Raw genomic sequence first — 20,524 nt, 5'->3', positions numbered from 1 at the left:
ACTGATGCTATTCACACACACCTTTAACGTGTTGTTTAACTGTGTCGCACATTAGCTGTGTTGTATGTCTGCTTTTTATATATATGTTATTTTCTATATTTTCCATATTATCTTTTTCTACATTATTTGTATATTCTGTATATAATTTCTTGTTTGTTTGCTCGTTTTTCTTGTGTTGTATATTTTTTTGTATTATTTGTACTATTTTATTATCCTGCAATGCCTAACAACATCATGAAAAGGGACTGCTGATGGAAGCTAGCCTCTCAAATAACTTGAGTACATTTACACTTGTTACATGTTGATTAATGTACATCGTCTCTCACAAATAAACATTTTTTAAAGAAAAAATAGTATGAAGCTGGACATCGAAGGTGTGATGATGAATGTTAACAGCACATATGCCCCGTAAGTTGGGTGTGAGATGGAAGAGAAAGAAGAATTCTGGAGTGAGTTGGATGATGTGTGGAGAGGGTACCCAAGGAGGAGAGAGTGGTGATTGGAGCAGACTTCAATGGACATGCTGGTGAAGGGAACAGAGGTGATGAGGAGGTGATGGGTAGGTATGGAGTCAAGGAGAGAAATGTGGAAGGACAGATGGTGGTGGATTTTGTGAAATGGATGGGAATGGCTGTGGTGAATACATATTTCAAGAAGAGGGAGGAACACAGGGTGATGTATAAGAGTGGAGGAAAGTGCACACAGGTGGACTATATCTTATATAGAAGGCACAATCTGAAAGGGATTGGAGACTGCAAGGTGGTGACAGGGGAGAACATAGCTAGGCAGCATTGGATGGTGGTCTGTAGGATGACTTTGGAGACCAAGAAGAGGAAGCGAGTGAAGACACAGCCGAAGATCAAATGGTGGAAGTTGAAGAAGGAAGACTGTTGTGTGGAGTTCAGGCAGGAGTTAAGACAGACACTGGGTGGTAGTGAAGAGTTGCCAGATGGCTGGACAACCACTGCAGAAATAGTGAGGGAGACACCTAGGAAGGTACTTGGTGTGTCATCAGGACAGAGGAAGGAAGACAAGGAGACTTGGTGGTGGAATGAGGAAGTACAGCAAAGTATACAGAGGAAGAGGTTGGCAAAGAAGAAGTGGGATAGTCAGAGAGATGAAGAAAGTAGACAGGAGTACAAGGAGACACAGCATAAAGTGAAGAGAGAGGTGGTGAAGGCAAAGGAAAAGGCGTATGGTGAGTTGTATGACAGGTTAGACACTAAGGAAGGAGAAAAGGACTTGTACCGATTGGCTAGACAGAGGGACCGAGCTGCAAAGGATGTGCAGCAGGTTAGGGTGATGAAGGATAGAGATGGAAATGTGCTGTCAAGCGAGGAGAGTGTGCTGAGAAGGTGGAAGGAGTACTTTGAGGGGCTGATGAATGAAGAAAATGAGAGAGAGAGAAGGTTGGATGATGTAGGGATAGTGAATCAGGAAGTTCAGTGGATTAGCAAGGAGGAAGTGAGGGCAGCTATGAAGAGGATGAAGAGTGGAAAGGCAGTTGGTCCTGATGACATACCTGTGGAGGCATGGAGATGTTTAGGAGAGATGGCAGTGGAGTTTTTAACTAGATTGTTTAACACAATCCTGGAAAGTGAGAGGAGGCCTGAGGAGTGGAGAAGAAGCATACTGGTACCGATTTTCAAGAACAAGGGTGATGTGCAGAACTGTAGCAACTACAGAGGTATAAAGTTGATCAGCCACAGCATGAAGATATGGGAAAGAGTAATAGAAGCTAGGTTAAGAGGAGGAGAGGTGATGATCAGCAGCAGCAGTATGGGTTCATGTCATGAAAGAGCACCACAGATGTGATGTTTGCTTTGAGAATGTTGATTGAGAAGTATAGAGAAGGCCAGAAAGAGTTGCATTGTGTCTTTGTAGATTTAGAGAAAGCTTATGACAGAGTGCCGAGAGAGGAGGTGTGGTATTGTATGAGGAAGTCGGGAGTTGCAGAGAAGTATGTAGGAGTGGTGCAGGATATGTATGAGGGAAGTGTGACAATGGTGAGGTGTGTGGTTGGAATGACAGATGGGTTCAAGGTGGAGGTGGATTACATCAAGGATCGGCTCTGAGCCCTTTCTTGTTTGCAACGGTGATGGACAGGTTGACGGACGAGATCAGGCAGGAGTCTCCATGGACGATGATGTTCGTGGATGACATGGTGATCTGTAGTGAGAGTAGGGTGCAGGTGGAGGAGAGCCTGGAGAGGTGGAGGTATGCACCGGAGAAAAGACAAATGAAAGTCAGTAGCAGCAAGATGAAGTACCTATGCATGAATAAGAGGGAGGACAGTGGAATGGTCAGGATGCAAGGAGTAGAGGTGACGTAGGTGTATGAGTTTAAATACTCGAGGTCAGCTGTCCAAAGTAACGGAGAGTGCAGGAGAGAGGTGAAGAAGAGATTCAAGAGAGACAAGATTGAGATGGTGTGGACATGTGTGGAGGAGAGATGCTGGGTATATTGGGAGAAGTATGCTGAATATGGAGCTGCCAGGGAAGAGGAGGAAAGGAAGGCCAAACAGGAGGTTTACACAGGAAGATGCAGAGGACCGGAAGAATAGAAACGGAGATCCGCTGTGGCGCCCCCTAACGGGAGCAGCCAGAACAAGAAGAAGAAAGAAAGAAAGCCACTTCATTTTGTCATTGTAGGTTACAGTGAGTGTGTTGTCTGCATGTAACCATGCTACTGTATAGCAGCAGGGGGCAGCTGCTGTGCCCGGGGGTCAACGCCACTTCTTCTTTCCATTGCCTTGCTCAGGGACACAGAAAGGAGTATTAAACCTAACATCCATGTCTAATTGATGGTGGGAGAAACCCCGAACAACCAGAGGAAACCCACGCAGACACGGGGAGAACATGCAAACTCCACACAATAATAATAATGATAATAATAATAATAATGATATTAAACTTAGCACAAAAAGTAAGGAAATGTGTGTTTGGTAGATTATTTCTTTGCGGTAACGATGCTTCTTGGCAATACATCTTCTATCAGGCAGCTGATGGTCAGCACCTGGGGTACTCAGCTCTGCTGCTCATCCCACAAATGCATGTTCCTTACAAATGTGGCGCCATTTAAAAGGGAAATAAACAGGCTTTCCAACGGTATAAGATTTATTGCCAAGAAGCATTGTTACAACAAAGAAATAATCCACCAAACACACGTTTCCTTATTGTATAGTGTTATAGTAAGTATAGATAGGGGCATCCGGGCAGCATAGCGGTCTATTCCGTTGCTTACCAACACGAGGATCCCGGTTTGAATTCCCATGTTACCTCCGGCTTTGTTGGGCATCCCTAAAGACACAATTGGCCGTGTCTGCAGGTGGGAAGCCGGATGTGGAAGTGGGAAGCCGGAAGTATCCTGGTCGCTGCACTAGCGCCTACTCTGGTCAGTTGTGGCGCCTGTTCAGGGGGGAGGGGGAATTGGGGGGAATAGCATGAGCTTCCCACGCGCTACGTCCCCCTGGTGAAACTCCTCACTGTCAGGTGAAAAGAAGCGGCTGGTGACTCCACATGGATCAGAGGAGACGTGGTTGTCCACAGCCCTCCCCCCTCCCGGATCAGCAGAGGGGGTGGAGCAGAGACCAGGAAGGCTCGGAAAAGTGGGGGTAATCGGCCAGATACAATTGGGGAGAAGGGGCGCCCGGGTAGTGTAGCGGTCTATTCCACTGCCTACCAACATGGGGATCACTAGTTCGAATCCCCGTGTTACCTCCGGCTTGGTCAGGTGTCCCTTACAGACACAATTGTCCATGTTTGTGGGTGGGCAGCCGGAGGTGGTCGTGGTCGCTACACCAGCGCCTCCTCAGTGCACCTGTGTTCATGTGGACTCTGTTCTCCACAGGGCCCCACTGAGCAGAGCTGGTTTTGTGGCACAGGGTCCCGCTGGCTTTTGACTGCATGTGTGGGCTTCCTGGTGTTGTCTTGGATGGTCACAATTCACTTAATTTGCACTCTCTTTACAAGCTAATTACCCAGCACCCTGAAGTGTGCTACATTGTATCCATTAACTGTATGTGTTCTACATTACCTCGTCTGTGTGTCATCTGTGATGGTATATTATACTTCTGTTACTTTAGAATATGTTGTTCATTTGTTGCATGTCTGCCAAACGTAGAAGCTTTCTCCAGTGTGTTTTCTTATCTGTGCTGGGGGGCCAGTATATTCCCACCTGTGCTGGGGGGCCAGTATATTCTTATCTGTGCTGGGGGGCCAGTATATTCCTATCTGTGCTGGGGGGCCAGTATATTCTTATCTGTGCTGGGGGGCCAGTATATTCCTATCTGTGCTGGAGGGCCAATATATTCCTATCTGTGCTGGGGGGCCAGTATATTCCTATCTGTGCTGGGGGGCCAGTATATTCTTATCTGTGCTGGGGGTCCAGTATATTCCTATCTGTGCTGGAGGGCCAGTATATTCCTATCTGTGCTGGAGGGCCAATATATTCTTATCTTTGCTGGGGGGCCAGTATATTCCTATCTGTGCTGGGGGTCCAGTATATTCTTATCTGTGCTGGGGGGGCAGTATATTCCTACCTGTGCTGGGGGGCCAATATATTCTTATCTTTGCTGGGGGCCAGTATATTCCTATCTGTGCTGGAAGACCAGTATATTCTAATCTGTGCTGGGGGGCCAGTATATTCTTACCTGTGCTGGGGGACCAGCATATTCTTATCTGTGCTGGGGCTCCAATATATTCTTATCTTTGCTGGGGGGCCAGTGTATTCTTATCTTTGCTGAGGGTCCAGTATATTCTTAGCTGTGCTGGGGGGCCAGTATATTCTTATCTGTGCTGAGGGGCCAGTATATTCTTACCTGTGCTGGGGGTCCAGTATATTCTTACCTGTGCTGGAGGTCCAGTATATTCTTATCTGTGCTGGAAGACCAGTATATTCTTATCTTTGCTGGGGGGCCAGTATATTCTTACCTGTGCTGGGGGACCAGTATATTCTTATCTGTGCTGGGGGGCCAGTATATTCTTATCTGTGCTGGGGGGGCAGTATATTCTTACCTGTGCTGGGGGTCCAGTATATTCTTATCTGTGCTGGGGGTCCAGTATATTCTTACCTGTGCTGGGGGTCCAGTATATTCCTATCTGTGCTGGGGGCCAGTATATTCTTACCTGTGCTGGGGGTCCAGTATATTCTTATCTGTGCTGGGGGGCCAGTATATTCTTACCTGTGCTGGGGGTCCAGTATATTCTTGCCTGTGCTGGGGGTCCAGTATATTCCTATCTGTGCTGGGGGGCCAGTATATTCTTATCTGTGCTGGGGGGCCAGTATATTCTTACCTGTGCTGGGGGTCCAGTATATTCCTATCTGTGCTGGGGGGCCAGTATATTCTTATCTGTGCTGGGGGTCCAGTATATTCCTATCTGTGCTGGGGGTCCAGTATATTCCTATCTGTGCTTGAGGTCCAGTACACTCTTATCTGTGCAGGGGGGCCAGTATATTCTTATCTGTGCTGGGGGTCCAGTATATTCCTATCTGTGCTGGGGGACCAGTATATTCTTACCTGTGCTGGGGGTCCAATATATTCTTACCTGTGCTGGGGGGCCAGTATATTCTTATCTGTGCTGGGGGGCCAGTATATTCTTACCTGTGCTGGGGGACCAGTATATTCTTATCTGTGCTAGGTGCCAGTATATTCTTACCTGTGCTGGGGGTCCAGTATATTCCTATCTGTAATGGGGGGCCAGTATATTCTTACCTGTGCTGGGGGTCCAGTATATTCCTATCTGTGCTGGGGGTCTAGTATATTCCTATCTGTGCTTGAGGTCCAGTACACTCTTATCTGTGCTGGGGGCCAGTATATTCTTATCTTGCTGGGGGTCCAGTATATTCCTATCTGTGCTGGGGGACCAGTATATTCTTATCTGTGCTGGGGGGCCAGTATATTCTTACCTGTGCTGGGGGTCCAGTATATTCCTATCTGTGCTTGGGGTCCAGTATATTCTTATCTGTGCTGGGGGTCCAGTATATTCCTATCTGTGCTGGGGGACCAGTATATTCTTACCTGTGCTGGGGGTCCAGTATATTCCTATCTGTGCTTGGGGTCCAGTATATTCTTACCTGTGCTGGGGGTCCAGTATATTCCTATCTGTGCTGGGGGTCCAGTATATTCCTATCTGTGCTTGGGGTCCAGTATATTCCTATCTGTGCTTGGGGTCCAGTATATTCCTATCTGTGCTTGGGGTCCAGTATATTCTTATCTGTGCTGGGGGTCCAGTATATTCCTATCTGTGCTGGGGGACCAGTATATTCTTACCTGTGCTGGGGGCCCAGTATATTCTTATCTGTGCTGGGGGGCCAATATATTCTTACCTGTGCTGGGGGTCCAGTATATTCCTATCTGTGCTGGGGGTCCAGTATATTCCTATCTGTGCTTGGGGTCCAGTATATTCCTATCTGTGCTTGGGGTCCAGTATATTCCTATCTGTGCTGGGGGACCAGTATATTCTTACCTGTGCTGGGGGTCCAGTATATTCCTATCTGTGCTTGGGGTCCAGTATATTCCTATGTGTGCTTGGGGTCCAGTATATTCCTATCTGTGCTGGGGGGCCAGTATATTCTTATCTGTGCTGGGGGTCCAATATATTCTTATCTTTGCTGGGGGGCCAGTATATTCCTATCTGTGCTGGGGGGCCAGTGTATTCTTATCTGTGCTGGGGGGCCAGTATATTCTTATCTTTGCTGAGGGCCCAGTATATTCTTAGCTGTGCTGGGGGGCCAGTATATTCTTATCTGTGCTGAGGGGCCAGTATATTCTTACCTGTGCTGGGGGTCCAGTATATTCTTACCTGTGCTTGGGGTCCAGTATATTCTTATCTGTGCTGGAAGACCAGTATATTCTTATCTTTGCTGGGGGGCCAGTATATTCTTACCTGTGCTGGAGGTCCAGTATATTCTTATCTGTGCTGGAAGACCAGTATATTCTTATCTGTGCTGGGGGGGCAGTATATTCTTATCTGTGCTGGGGGGGCAGTATATTCTTACCTGTGCTGGGGGTCCAGTATATTCTTATCTGTGTTGGGGGTCCAGTATATTCTTACCTGTGCTGGGGGTCCAGTATATTCCTATCTGTGCTGGGGGGCCAGTATATTCTTATCTGTGCTGGGGGGCCAGTATATTCTTACCTGTGCTGGGGGACCAGTATATTCTTATCTGTGCTAGGTGCCAGTATATTCTTACCTGTGCTGGGGGGCCAGTATATTCTTACCTGTGCTGGGGGTCCAGTATATTCCTATCTGTGCTGGGGGTCTAGTATATTCCTATCTGTGCTTGAGGTCCAGTACACTCTTATCTGTGCTGTGGGCCAGTATATTCTTATCTGTGCTGGGGGTCCAGTATATTCCTATCTGTGCTGGGGGACCAGTATATTCTTATCTGTGCTGGGGGGCCAGTATATTCTTACCTGTGCTGGGGGTCCAGTATATTCCTATCTGTGCTTGGGGTCCAGTATATTCTTATCTGTGCTGGGGGTCCAGTATATTCCTATCTGTGCTGGGGGCCCAGTATATTCTTACCTGTGCTGGGGGTCCAGTATATTCCTATCTGTGCTTGGGGTCCAGTATATTCTTACCTGTGCTGGGGGTCCAGTATATTCCTATCTGTGCTGGGGGTCCAGTATATTCCTATCTGTGCTTGGGGTCCAGTATATTCCTATCTGTGCTTGGGGTCCAGTATATTCCTATCTGTGCTTGGGGTCCAGTATATTCTTATCTGTGCTGGGGGTCCAGTATATTCCTATCTGTGCTGGGGGACCAGTATATTCTTACCTGTGCTGGGGGTCCAGTATATTCCTATCTGTGCTTGGGGTCCAGTATATTCCTATCTGTGCTTGGGGTCCAGTATATTCCTATCTGTGCTTGGGGTCCAGTATATTCCTATCTGTGCTGGGGGGCCAGTATATTCTTATCTGTGCTGGGGGTCCAGTATATTCTTACCTGTGCTGGGGGGCCAGTATATTCTTATCTGTGCTGGGGGGCCAGTATATTCCTATCTGTGCTGGGGGTCCAGTATATTCCTATCTGTGCTGGGGGTCCAGTATATTCCTATCTGTGCATGGGGTCCAGTATATTCCTATCTGTGCTGGGGGGCCAGTATATTCTTATCTGTGCTGGGGGTCCAGTATATTCTTACCTGTGCTGGAGGGCCAGTATATTCCTATCTGTGCTGGAGGGCCAATATATTCTTATCTTTGCTGGGGGGCCAGTATATTCCTATCTGTGCTGGGGGTCCAGTATATTCTTATCTGTGCTGGGGGGGCAGTATATTCCTACCTGTGCTGGGGGGCCAATATATTCTTATCTTTGCTGGGGGCCAGTATATTCCTATCTGTGCTGGAAGACCAGTATATTCTAATCTGTGCTGGGGGGCCAGTATATTCTTACCTGTGCTGGGGGACCAGCATATTCTTATCTGTGCTGGGGCTCCAATATATTCTTATCTTTGCTGGGGGGCCAGTGTATTCTTATCTTTGCTGAGGGTCCAGTATATTCTTAGCTGTGCTGGGGGGCCAGTATATTCTTATCTGTGCTGAGGGGCCAGTATATTCTTACCTGTGCTGGGGGTCCAGTATATTCTTACCTGTGCTGGAGGTCCAGTATATTCTTATCTGTGCTGGAAGACCAGTATATTCTTATCTTTGCTGGGGGGCCAGTATATTCTTACCTGTGCTGGGGGACCAGTATATTCTTATCTGTGCTGGGGGGCCAGTATATTCTTATCTGTGCTGGGGGGGCAGTATATTCTTACCTGTGCTGGGGGTCCAGTATATTCTTATCTGTGCTGGGGGTCCAGTATATTCTTACCTGTGCTGGGGGTCCAGTATATTCCTATCTGTGCTGGGGGCCAGTATATTCTTACCTGTGCTGGGGGTCCAGTATATTCTTATCTGTGCTGGGGGGCCAGTATATTCTTACCTGTGCTGGGGGTCCAGTATATTCTTGCCTGTGCTGGGGGTCCAGTATATTCCTATCTGTGCTGGGGGGCCAGTATATTCTTATCTGTGCTGGGGGGCCAGTATATTCTTACCTGTGCTGGGGGTCCAGTATATTCCTATCTGTGCTGGGGGGCCAGTATATTCTTATCTGTGCTGGGGGTCCAGTATATTCCTATCTGTGCTGGGGGTCCAGTATATTCCTATCTGTGCTTGAGGTCCAGTACACTCTTATCTGTGCAGGGGGGCCAGTATATTCTTATCTGTGCTGGGGGTCCAGTATATTCCTATCTGTGCTGGGGGACCAGTATATTCTTACCTGTGCTGGGGGTCCAATATATTCTTACCTGTGCTGGGGGGCCAGTATATTCTTATCTGTGCTGGGGGGCCAGTATATTCTTACCTGTGCTGGGGGACCAGTATATTCTTATCTGTGCTAGGTGCCAGTATATTCTTACCTGTGCTGGGGGTCCAGTATATTCCTATCTGTAATGGGGGGCCAGTATATTCTTACCTGTGCTGGGGGTCCAGTATATTCCTATCTGTGCTGGGGGTCTAGTATATTCCTATCTGTGCTTGAGGTCCAGTACACTCTTATCTGTGCTGGGGGCCAGTATATTCTTATCTTGCTGGGGGTCCAGTATATTCCTATCTGTGCTGGGGGACCAGTATATTCTTATCTGTGCTGGGGGGCCAGTATATTCTTACCTGTGCTGGGGGTCCAGTATATTCCTATCTGTGCTTGGGGTCCAGTATATTCTTATCTGTGCTGGGGGTCCAGTATATTCCTATCTGTGCTGGGGGACCAGTATATTCTTACCTGTGCTGGGGGTCCAGTATATTCCTATCTGTGCTTGGGGTCCAGTATATTCTTACCTGTGCTGGGGGTCCAGTATATTCCTATCTGTGCTGGGGGTCCAGTATATTCCTATCTGTGCTTGGGGTCCAGTATATTCCTATCTGTGCTTGGGGTCCAGTATATTCCTATCTGTGCTTGGGGTCCAGTATATTCTTATCTGTGCTGGGGGTCCAGTATATTCCTATCTGTGCTGGGGGACCAGTATATTCTTACCTGTGCTGGGGGCCCAGTATATTCTTATCTGTGCTGGGGGGCCAATATATTCTTACCTGTGCTGGGGGTCCAGTATATTCCTATCTGTGCTGGGGGTCCAGTATATTCCTATCTGTGCTTGGGGTCCAGTATATTCCTATCTGTGCTTGGGGTCCAGTATATTCCTATCTGTGCTGGGGGACCAGTATATTCTTACCTGTGCTGGGGGTCCAGTATATTCCTATCTGTGCTTGGGGTCCAGTATATTCCTATGTGTGCTTGGGGTCCAGTATATTCCTATCTGTGCTGGGGGGCCAGTATATTCTTATCTGTGCTGGGGGTCCAATATATTCTTATCTTTGCTGGGGGGCCAGTATATTCCTATCTGTGCTGGGGGGCCAGTGTATTCTTATCTGTGCTGGGGGGCCAGTATATTCTTATCTTTGCTGAGGGCCCAGTATATTCTTAGCTGTGCTGGGGGGCCAGTATATTCTTATCTGTGCTGAGGGGCCAGTATATTCTTACCTGTGCTGGGGGTCCAGTATATTCTTACCTGTGCTTGGGGTCCAGTATATTCTTATCTGTGCTGGAAGACCAGTATATTCTTATCTTTGCTGGGGGGCCAGTATATTCTTACCTGTGCTGGAGGTCCAGTATATTCTTATCTGTGCTGGAAGACCAGTATATTCTTATCTGTGCTGGGGGGGCAGTATATTCTTATCTGTGCTGGGGGGGCAGTATATTCTTACCTGTGCTGGGGGTCCAGTATATTCTTATCTGTGTTGGGGGTCCAGTATATTCTTACCTGTGCTGGGGGTCCAGTATATTCCTATCTGTGCTGGGGGGCCAGTATATTCTTATCTGTGCTGGGGGGCCAGTATATTCTTACCTGTGCTGGGGGACCAGTATATTCTTATCTGTGCTAGGTGCCAGTATATTCTTACCTGTGCTGGGGGGCCAGTATATTCTTACCTGTGCTGGGGGTCCAGTATATTCCTATCTGTGCTGGGGGTCTAGTATATTCCTATCTGTGCTTGAGGTCCAGTACACTCTTATCTGTGCTGTGGGCCAGTATATTCTTATCTGTGCTGGGGGTCCAGTATATTCCTATCTGTGCTGGGGGACCAGTATATTCTTATCTGTGCTGGGGGGCCAGTATATTCTTACCTGTGCTGGGGGTCCAGTATATTCCTATCTGTGCTTGGGGTCCAGTATATTCTTATCTGTGCTGGGGGTCCAGTATATTCCTATCTGTGCTGGGGGCCCAGTATATTCTTACCTGTGCTGGGGGTCCAGTATATTCCTATCTGTGCTTGGGGTCCAGTATATTCTTACCTGTGCTGGGGGTCCAGTATATTCCTATCTGTGCTGGGGGTCCAGTATATTCCTATCTGTGCTTGGGGTCCAGTATATTCCTATCTGTGCTTGGGGTCCAGTATATTCCTATCTGTGCTTGGGGTCCAGTATATTCTTATCTGTGCTGGGGGTCCAGTATATTCCTATCTGTGCTGGGGGACCAGTATATTCTTACCTGTGCTGGGGGTCCAGTATATTCCTATCTGTGCTTGGGGTCCAGTATATTCCTATCTGTGCTTGGGGTCCAGTATATTCCTATCTGTGCTTGGGGTCCAGTATATTCCTATCTGTGCTGGGGGGCCAGTATATTCTTATCTGTGCTGGGGGTCCAGTATATTCTTACCTGTGCTGGGGGGCCAGTATATTCTTATCTGTGCTGGGGGGCCAGTATATTCCTATCTGTGCTGGGGGTCCAGTATATTCCTATCTGTGCTGGGGGTCCAGTATATTCCTATCTGTGCATGGGGTCCAGTATATTCCTATCTGTGCTGGGGGGCCAGTATATTCTTATCTGTGCTGGGGGTCCAGTATATTCTTACCTGTGCTGGGGGACCAGTACACTCTTATCTGTGCTGGGGGCCAGTAGGGGTGTTGCATATGGTCATATATTGTCGCATATTGTCGTATATTGTGCTGACTGTAAAGCCCTTCACGACTACTGTGATTTTGGGCTACAAAAACAAAATTGACTGATTTGACTAATGCCATTAGTAGTAGTAGCAGTAGTATTAGTAGTAGCAGCAGTGGTAGTAGCAGTATTAGTAGTAGCATTATTAGTAGTAGTAGCAGTAGTAGCAGTAGTAGTAGTAGTAGCAGTAGTAGTAGTAGCATAAGCAGTACTAGCAGTATTAGTAGTAGTAGCAGTAGTAGTAGTAGTAGTAGCAGCAGCAGTACTAATGTCAGTAGCAGTATTATTATTAGTAGTAGTAGCAGTAGTATTAGCAGTACTAATGTTAGTAGCAGTAGTAGTAACAGTAGTATTAGTAGTAGCAGTAGTATTAGAGTCGTAGCAGTATTACTAGTAGCAGTAGTATTAGTAGTATATGTTACTAGTACATGTTACATGTTCCGGGATCCAGGCTTAAGAACAGGGGTGACAGAGCCTTTGCAGTTGCTGCCCCTGATCTCTGGAACAATTTACCAGTACACGGAAGATCTGCTCAGACCCCAGAGACTTTTAAATCTTTGTTAAAGACCCACCTCTTCTCGCTGGCATTCAATTCAAGTTGAGCTTGACACCGTGATTTTATTGTGCAAATATAGTTTTACTCTTGTGTTTTATTTTTTACATTTTATATTCTTTATTTTATTATGTCTTCTTTACATATATTTTATATTCATATATGTCACTTATTTTATATTGTATTTTAAAATTGTGCAGCACTTTGGTTCAACTGTGGTTGTTTTAAATGTGCTATATATATAAACTTGACTTGACTAGTAGTAGCAGTAGTAATGGTAGTAGTAGTAGTAGTAGCAGCAGTAGTATTAGTATTAGTAGCAGTATTAGTAGCAGCAATAGTATTAGTAGTAGTAGCAGCAGTAGTATTAATAGTAGTAGCAGTATTAATGTTAGTAGTAGTAGCAGTAAAGGTAGTAGTAGCAGTAGTAGTAGTAGCAGTAGTATTAGTAGTAGCAGCAGTACTAGTGTTAGTAGTAGTAGTAGTGGTAGCAGATGTATTAGTAGTAGTAGTACTATAATAGTAGTAGTAGTAGTAGTAGTATCAGTAGTAGTAGCAGTACTAATGTTAGTAGTAGTAGTAGTAATGATAGTTGTAGAGCTGGCTACAGCAATAGTGTCGATCTAAATAAATCAACCACAAGACCAGCAGAAGACAAAAGAGCTCTCCTGTTAACTGAGGGTCATGGGGGATGAGGTTAGAGGTCAGAGTTCAGAGGTCAGTCAGAAGTCAGGAGTCAGCAGAGAAGTTGGCATTTCGTTAAAAGAGGTGCTGAGTTGGGGGGGGGGGGGTAGTCAGACCCTCAAAGTCCTGCTCGCTGTACAGTCGGTGTTTCTGCAGTGGCCGGTGGCCCGAAGGAAACAGAACCTGCTGGAAGCTCTCGATCCCCAGAGTCTTATTCAAGTCCTGCTCTTCGTCATCTTCATCTTCATTAGCGCCTTTATGGTGACGGGAGGGAGGAGGAGTGTAGACCTGCTGGAGGAGAAAAGAAAAGAAAAGGGAAGGAAAAGAAAAAAAGTGGTACGTTTGTCAACCGGTGAATTCACCAACAAGATATTTCTTTGGTCAAGCACCTTGAAGTTCAGGGATTTAGTAGAATTTAACACAGCACACATAATGTTCACAGCAAGAAACACTGTACTACCCAGTACTACACAAGAAACACTCCACTACCCAGTACTACACAAGAAACACTCTACTACCCAGTAATATACAAGAAACAATCTACTACCCAGTACTACACAAGAAACACTCTACTACCCAGTAATATACAAGAAACAATCTACTACCCAGTAATACACATAAAACACTCTACTACCTAGTAATATATAAGAAACATTGTACTACCCAGTAATAAACAAGAAACACTCTACTACCCAGTAATATTCAAGAAACACTCTACTACACAGTAATACACAAGAAACACTGTACTACCCAGTAATATACAAGAAACACTGTACTATCCAGTACCATACAAGAAACACTCTACAACCCAGTAATATACAAGAAACACTCTACTAACCAGTAATATACAAGAAACACTCTACTACCAAGCACTATACAAGGAACACTCTGCTACCCAGCACTATACAAGGAACACTCTGCTACCCAGTAATATACAAGAAACACCCTACTACCCAGAACTATACAAGAAACACTGTACTACCCAGTAACATACAAGAAACACTCTACTTCCCAGTACTATACGTCCTGGTTTTAGTTCCCCAGGCTCAGTAATAATGTCCTGGTTTTACTTCCCCAGGCTCAGTAATAATGTCCTGGTTTTACTTCCCCAGGCTCAGTAATAATGTCCTGGTTTTACTTCCCCAGGTTCAGTAATAATGTCCTGGTTTTACTTCCCCAGGCTCAGTAATAATGTCCTGGTTTTACTTCCACAGGCTCAGTAATAATGTCCTGGTTTTACTTCCACAGGCTCAGTAATAATGTCCTGGTTTTACTTCCACAGGCTCAGTAATAACGTCCTGGTTTTACTTCCCCAGGCTCAGTAATAACGTCCTGGTTTTACTTCCCCAGGCTCAGTAATAACGTCCTGGTTTTACTTCCCCAGGCTCAGTAATAATGTCCTGGTTTTACTTCCACAGGCTCAGTAATAACGTCCTGGTTTTACTTCCCCAGGCTCAGTAATAACGTCCTGGTTTTACTTCCCCAGGCTCAGTAATAACGTCCTGGTTTTACTTCCCCAAGGCTCAGTAATAACGTCCTGGTTTTACTTCCACAGGCTCAGTAATAACGTCCTGGTTTTACTTCCCCAGGCTCAGTAATAACGTCCTGGTTTTACTTCCACAGGTTCCGTAATAACGTCCTGGTTTTACTTCCCCAGGCTCCGTAATAACGTCCTGGTTTTACTTCCACAGGCTCAGTAATAACGTCCTGGTTTTACTTCCACAGGCTCAGTAATAACGTCCTGGTTTTACTTCCACAGGCTCAGTAATAACGTCCTGGTTTTACTTCCCCAGGCTCAGTAATAACGTCCTGGTTTTACTTCCCCAGGCTCAGTAATAACGTCCTGGTTTTACTTCCCCAGGCTCAGTAATAAGGTCCTGGTTTTACTTCCCCAGGCTCAGTAATAATGTCCTGGTTTTACTTCCCCGGACTCAGTTATAATGTCCTGGTTTTACTTCCACAGGCTCAGTAATAACGTCCTGGTTTTACTTCCACAGGCTCAGTAATAATGTCCTGGTTTTACTTCCCCAGGCTCAGTAATAACGTCCTGGTTTTACTTCCACAGGCTCAGTAATAACGTCCTGGTTTTACTTCCCCAGGCTCAGTAATAACGTCCTGGTTTTACTTCCACAGGCTCAGTAATAACGTCCTGGTTTTACTTCCACAGGCTCAGTAATAACGTCCTGGTTTTACTTCCCCAGGCTCAGTAATAACGTCCTGGTTTTACTTCCCCAGGCTCAGTAATAACGTCCTGGTTTTACTTCCACAGGCTCAGTAATAACGTCCTGGTTTTACTTCCCCAGGCTCAGTAATAACGTCCTGGTTTTACTTCCCCAGGCTCAGTAATAACGTCCTGGTTTTACTTCCCCAGGCTCAGTAATAACGTCCTGGTTTTACTTCCCCAGGCTCAGTAATAACGTCCTGGTTTTACTTCCCCAGGCTCAGTAATAACGTCCTGGTTTTACTTCCACAGGTTCCGTAATAACGTCCTGGTTTTACTTCCACAGGCTCCGTAATAACGTCCTGGTTTTACTTCCACAGGCTCCGTAATAACGTCCTGGTTTTACTTCCACATGCTCCGTAATAACGTCCTGGTTTTAGTTCCACAGGCTCAGTAATAACGTCCTGGTTTTACTTCCCCAGGCTCCGTAATAACGTCCTGGTTTTACTTCCCCAGGCTCAGTAATAACGTCCTGGTTTTACTTCCCCAGGCTCAGTAATAATGTCCTGGTAACGTCCTGGTTTTACTTCCACAGGCTCAGTAATAACGTCCTGGTTTTACTTCCACAGGCTCAGTAATAACGTCCTGGTTTTACTTCCACAGGCTCAGTAATAACGTCCTGGTTTTACTTCCCCAGGCTCAGTAATAACGTCCTGGTTTTACTTCCCCAGGCTCAGTAATAACGTCCTGGTTTTACTTCCACAGGCTCAGTAATAACGTCCTGGTTTTACTTCCCCAGGCTCAGTAATAACGTCCTGGTTTTATTTCCCCAGGTTCAGTAATAACGTCCTGGTTTTACTTCCCCAGGCTCAGTAATAACGTCCTGGTTTTACTTCCACAGGCTCAGTAATAACGTCCTGGTTTTACTTCCACAGGCTCAGTAATAACGTCCTGGTTTTACTTCCCCAGGCTCAGTAATAACGTCCTGGTTTTACTTCCCCAGGCTCAGTAATAACGTCCTGGTTTTACTTCCCCAGGCTCAGTAATAACGTCCTGGTTTTACTTCCACAGGCTCAGTAATAACGTCCTGGTTTTACTTCCACAGGCTCAGTAATAACGTCCTGGTTTTACTTCCCCAGGCTCAGTAATAACGTCCTGGTTTTACTTCCACAGGCTCAGTAATAATGTCCTGGTTTTACTTCCACAGGCTCAGTAATAACGTCCTGGTTTTACTTCCACAGGCTCAGTAATAACGTCCTGGTTTTACTTCCCCAGGCTCAGTAATAACGTCCTGGTTTTACTTCCCCAGGCTCAGTAATAACGTCCTGGTTTTACTTCCCCAAGGCTCAGTAATAACGTCCTGGTTTTACTTCCCCAGGCTCAGTAATAACGTCCTGGTTTTACTTCCCCAGGCTCAGTAATAACGTCCTGGTTTTACTTCCCCAGGCTCAGTAATAATGTCCTGGTTTTACTTCCACAGGCTCAGTAATAACGTACTGGTTTTACTTCCACAGGCTCAGTAATAACGTCCTGGTTTTACTTCCCCAAGGCTCAGTAATAACGTCCTGGTTTTACTTCCCCAGGTTCAGTAATAACGTCCTGGTTTTACTTCCACAGGCTCAGTAATAATGTCCTGGTTTTACTTCCCCAGGCTCAGTAATAACGTCCTGGTTTTACTTCCCCAGGCTCAGTAATAACGTCCTGGTTTTACTTCCCCAGGCTCAGTAATAATGTCCTGGTTTTACTTCCCCAGGCTCAGTAATAACGTCCTGGTTTTACTTCCCCAGGCTCAGTAATAACGTCCTGGTTCTACTTCCCCAGGCTCAGTAATAATGTCCTGGTTTTACTTCCACAGGCTCAGTAATAATGTCCTGGTTTTACTTCCCCAAGGCTCAGTAATAATGTCCTGGTTTTACTTCCCCAAGGCTCAGTAATAATGTCCTGGTTTTACTTCCACAGGCTCAGTAATAACGTCCTGGTTTTACTTCCCCAGGCTCAGTAATAACGTCCTGGTTTTACCTCCACAGGCTCAGTAATAACGTCCTGGTTTTACTTCCACAGGCTCAGTAATAACGTCCTGGTTTTACTTCCCCAGGCTCAGTAATAACGTCCTGGTTTTACTTCCACAGGCTCAGTAATAACGTCCTGGTTTTACTTCCCCAGGCTCAGTAATAACGTCCTGGTTTTACTTCCCCAGGCTCAGTAATAACGTCCTGGTTTTACTTCCCCAGGCTCAGTAATAACGTCCTGGTTTTACCTCCACAGGCTCAGTAATAATGTCCTGGTTTTACTTCCCCAGGCTCAGTAATAACGTCCTGGTTTTACTTCCCCAGGCTCAGTAATAACGTCCTGGTTTTACTTCCCCAGGCTCAGTAATAATGTCCTGGTTTTACTTCCACAGGTTCAGTAATAATGTCCTGGTTTTACTTCCACAGGCTCAGTAATAATGTCCTGGTTTTACTTCCACAGGCTCAGTAATAACGTCCTTGGTTTTACTTCCACAGGCTCAGTAATAATGTCCTGGTTTTACTTCCACAGGTTCAGTAATAATGTCCTGGTTTTACTTCCACAGGCTCAGTAATAATGTCCTGGTTTTACTTCCACAGGCTCAGTAATAACGTCCTGGTTTTACTTCCCCAGGCTCAGTAATAACGTCCTGGTTTTACTTCCCCAAGGCTCAGTAATAACGTCCTGGTTTTACTTCCCCAAGGCTCAGTAATAACGTCCTGGTTTTACTTCCCCAGGCTCAGTAATAACGTCCTGGTTTTACTTCCCCAGGCTCAGTAATAATGTCCTGGTTTTACTTCCACAGGCTCAGTAATAACGTCCTGGTTTTACTTCCACAGGCTCAGTAATAACGTCCTGGTTTTACTTCCCCAGGCTCAGTAATAATGTCCTGGTTTTACTTCCACAGGCTCAGTAATAACGTCCTGGTTTTACTTCCACAGGCTCAGTAATAACGTCCTGGTTTTACTTCCCCAAGGCTCAGTAATAATGTCCTGGTTTTACTTCCCCAAGGCTCAGTAATAACGTCCTGGTTTTACTTCCCCAGGCTCAGTAATAACGTCCTGGTTTTACTTCCCCAAGGCTCAGTAATAACGTCCTGGTTTTACTTCCCCAGGCTCAGTAATAACGTCCTGGTTTTACTTCCACAGGCTCAGTAATAACGTCCTGGTTTTACTTCCCCAAGGCTCAGTAATAATGTCCTGGTTTTACTTCCCCAAGGCTCAGTAATAATGTCCTGGTTTTACTTCCCCAGGCTCAGTAATAACGTCCTGGTTTTACTTCCCCAGGCTCAGTAATAATGTCCTGGTTTTACTTCCACAGGCTCAGTAATAACGTACTGGTTTTACTTCCACAGGCTCAGTAATAACGTCCTGGTTTTACTTCCCCAAGGCTCAGTAATAACGTCCTGGTTTTACTTCCCCAGGTTCAGTAATAACGTCCTGGTTTTACTTCCACAGGCTCAGTAATAATGTCCTGGTTTTACTTCCCCAGGCTCAGTAATAACGTCCTGGTTTTACTTCCCCAGGCTCAGTAATAACGTCCTGGTTTTACTTCCCCAGGCTCAGTAATAATGTCCTGGTTTTACTTCCCCAGGCTCAGTAATAACGTCCTGGTTTTACTTCCCCAGGCTCAGTAATAACGTCCTGGTTCTACTTCCCCAGGCTCAGTAATAATGTCCTGGTTTTACTTCCACAGGCTCAGTAATAATGTCCTGGTTTTACTTCCCCAAGGCTCAGTAATAATGTCCTGGTTTTACTTCCCCAAGGCTCAGTAATAATGTCCTGGTTTTACTTCCACAGGCTCAGTAATAACGTCCTGGTTTTACTTCCCCAGGCTCAGTAATAACGTCCTGGTTTTACCTCCACAGGCTCAGTAATAACGTCCTGGTTTTACTTCCACAGGCTCAGTAATAACGTCCTGGTTTTACTTCCCCAGGCTCAGTAATAACGTCCTGGTTTTACTTCCACAGGCTCAGTAATAACGTCCTGGTTTTACTTCCCCAGGCTCAGTAATAACGTCCTGGTTTTACTTCCCCAGGCTCAGTAATAACGTCCTGGTTTTACTTCCCCAGGCTCAGTAATAACGTCCTGGTTTTACTTCCCCAGGCTCAGTAATAACGTCCTGGTTTTACTTCCCCAGGCTCAGTAATAACGTCCTGGTTTTACTTCCCCAAGGCTCAGTAATAATGTCCTGGTTTTACTTCCACAGGTTCAGTAATAATGTCCTGGTTTTACTTCCACAGGCTCAGTAATAATGTCCTGGTTTTACTTCCACAGGCTCAGTAATAACGTCCTTGGTTTTACTTCCCCAAGGCTCAGTAATAACGTCCTGGTTTTACTTCCCCAGGCTCAGTAATAACGTCCTGGTTTTACTTCCCCAAGGCTCAGTAATAACGCCCTGGTTTTACTTCCCCAAGGCTCAGTAATAACGTCCTGGTTTTACTTCCCCAGGCTCAGTAATAACGTCCTGGTTTTACTTCCCCAGGCTCAGTAATAATGTCCTGGTTTTACTTCCACAGGCTCAGTAATAACGTCCTGGTTTTACTTCCACAGGCTCAGTAATAACGTCCTGGTTTTACTTCCCCAGGCTCAGTAATAATGTCCTGGTTTTACTTCCACAGGCTCAGTAATAACGTCCTGGTTTTACTTCCACAGGCTCAGTAATAACGTCCTGGTTTTACTTCCCCAAGGCTCAGTAATAATGTCCTGGTTTTACTTCCCCAAGGCTCAGTAATAACGTCCTGGTTTTACTTCCCCAGGCTCAGTAATAACGTCCTGGTTTTACTTCCCCAAGGCTCAGTAATAACGTCCTGGTTTTACTTCCCCAGGCTCAGTAATAACGTCCTGGTTTTACTTCCACAGGCTCAGTAATAACGTCCTGGTTTTACTTCCCCAAGGCTCAGTAATAATGTCCTGGTTTTACTTCCCCAAGGCTCAGTAATAATGTCCTGGTTTTACTTCCACAGGCTCAGTAATAATGTCCTGGTTTTACTTCCACAGGCTCAGTAATAACGTCCTGGTTTTACCTCCACAGGCTCAGTAATAATGTCCTGGTTTTACTTCCCCAGGCTCAGTAATAACGTCCTGGTTTTACCTCCCCAGGCTCAGTAATAACGTCCTGGTTTTACTTCCACAGGCTCA

This window comes from Lampris incognitus, chromosome 14, assembly GCF_029633865.1.
Source record: "Lampris incognitus isolate fLamInc1 chromosome 14, fLamInc1.hap2, whole genome shotgun sequence".
Lineage (NCBI taxonomy): Eukaryota > Metazoa > Chordata > Actinopteri > Lampriformes > Lampridae > Lampris > Lampris incognitus.
The sequence above is the reverse complement of the archived record's forward strand: the minus strand, read 5'-3'. Positions refer to the sequence as shown.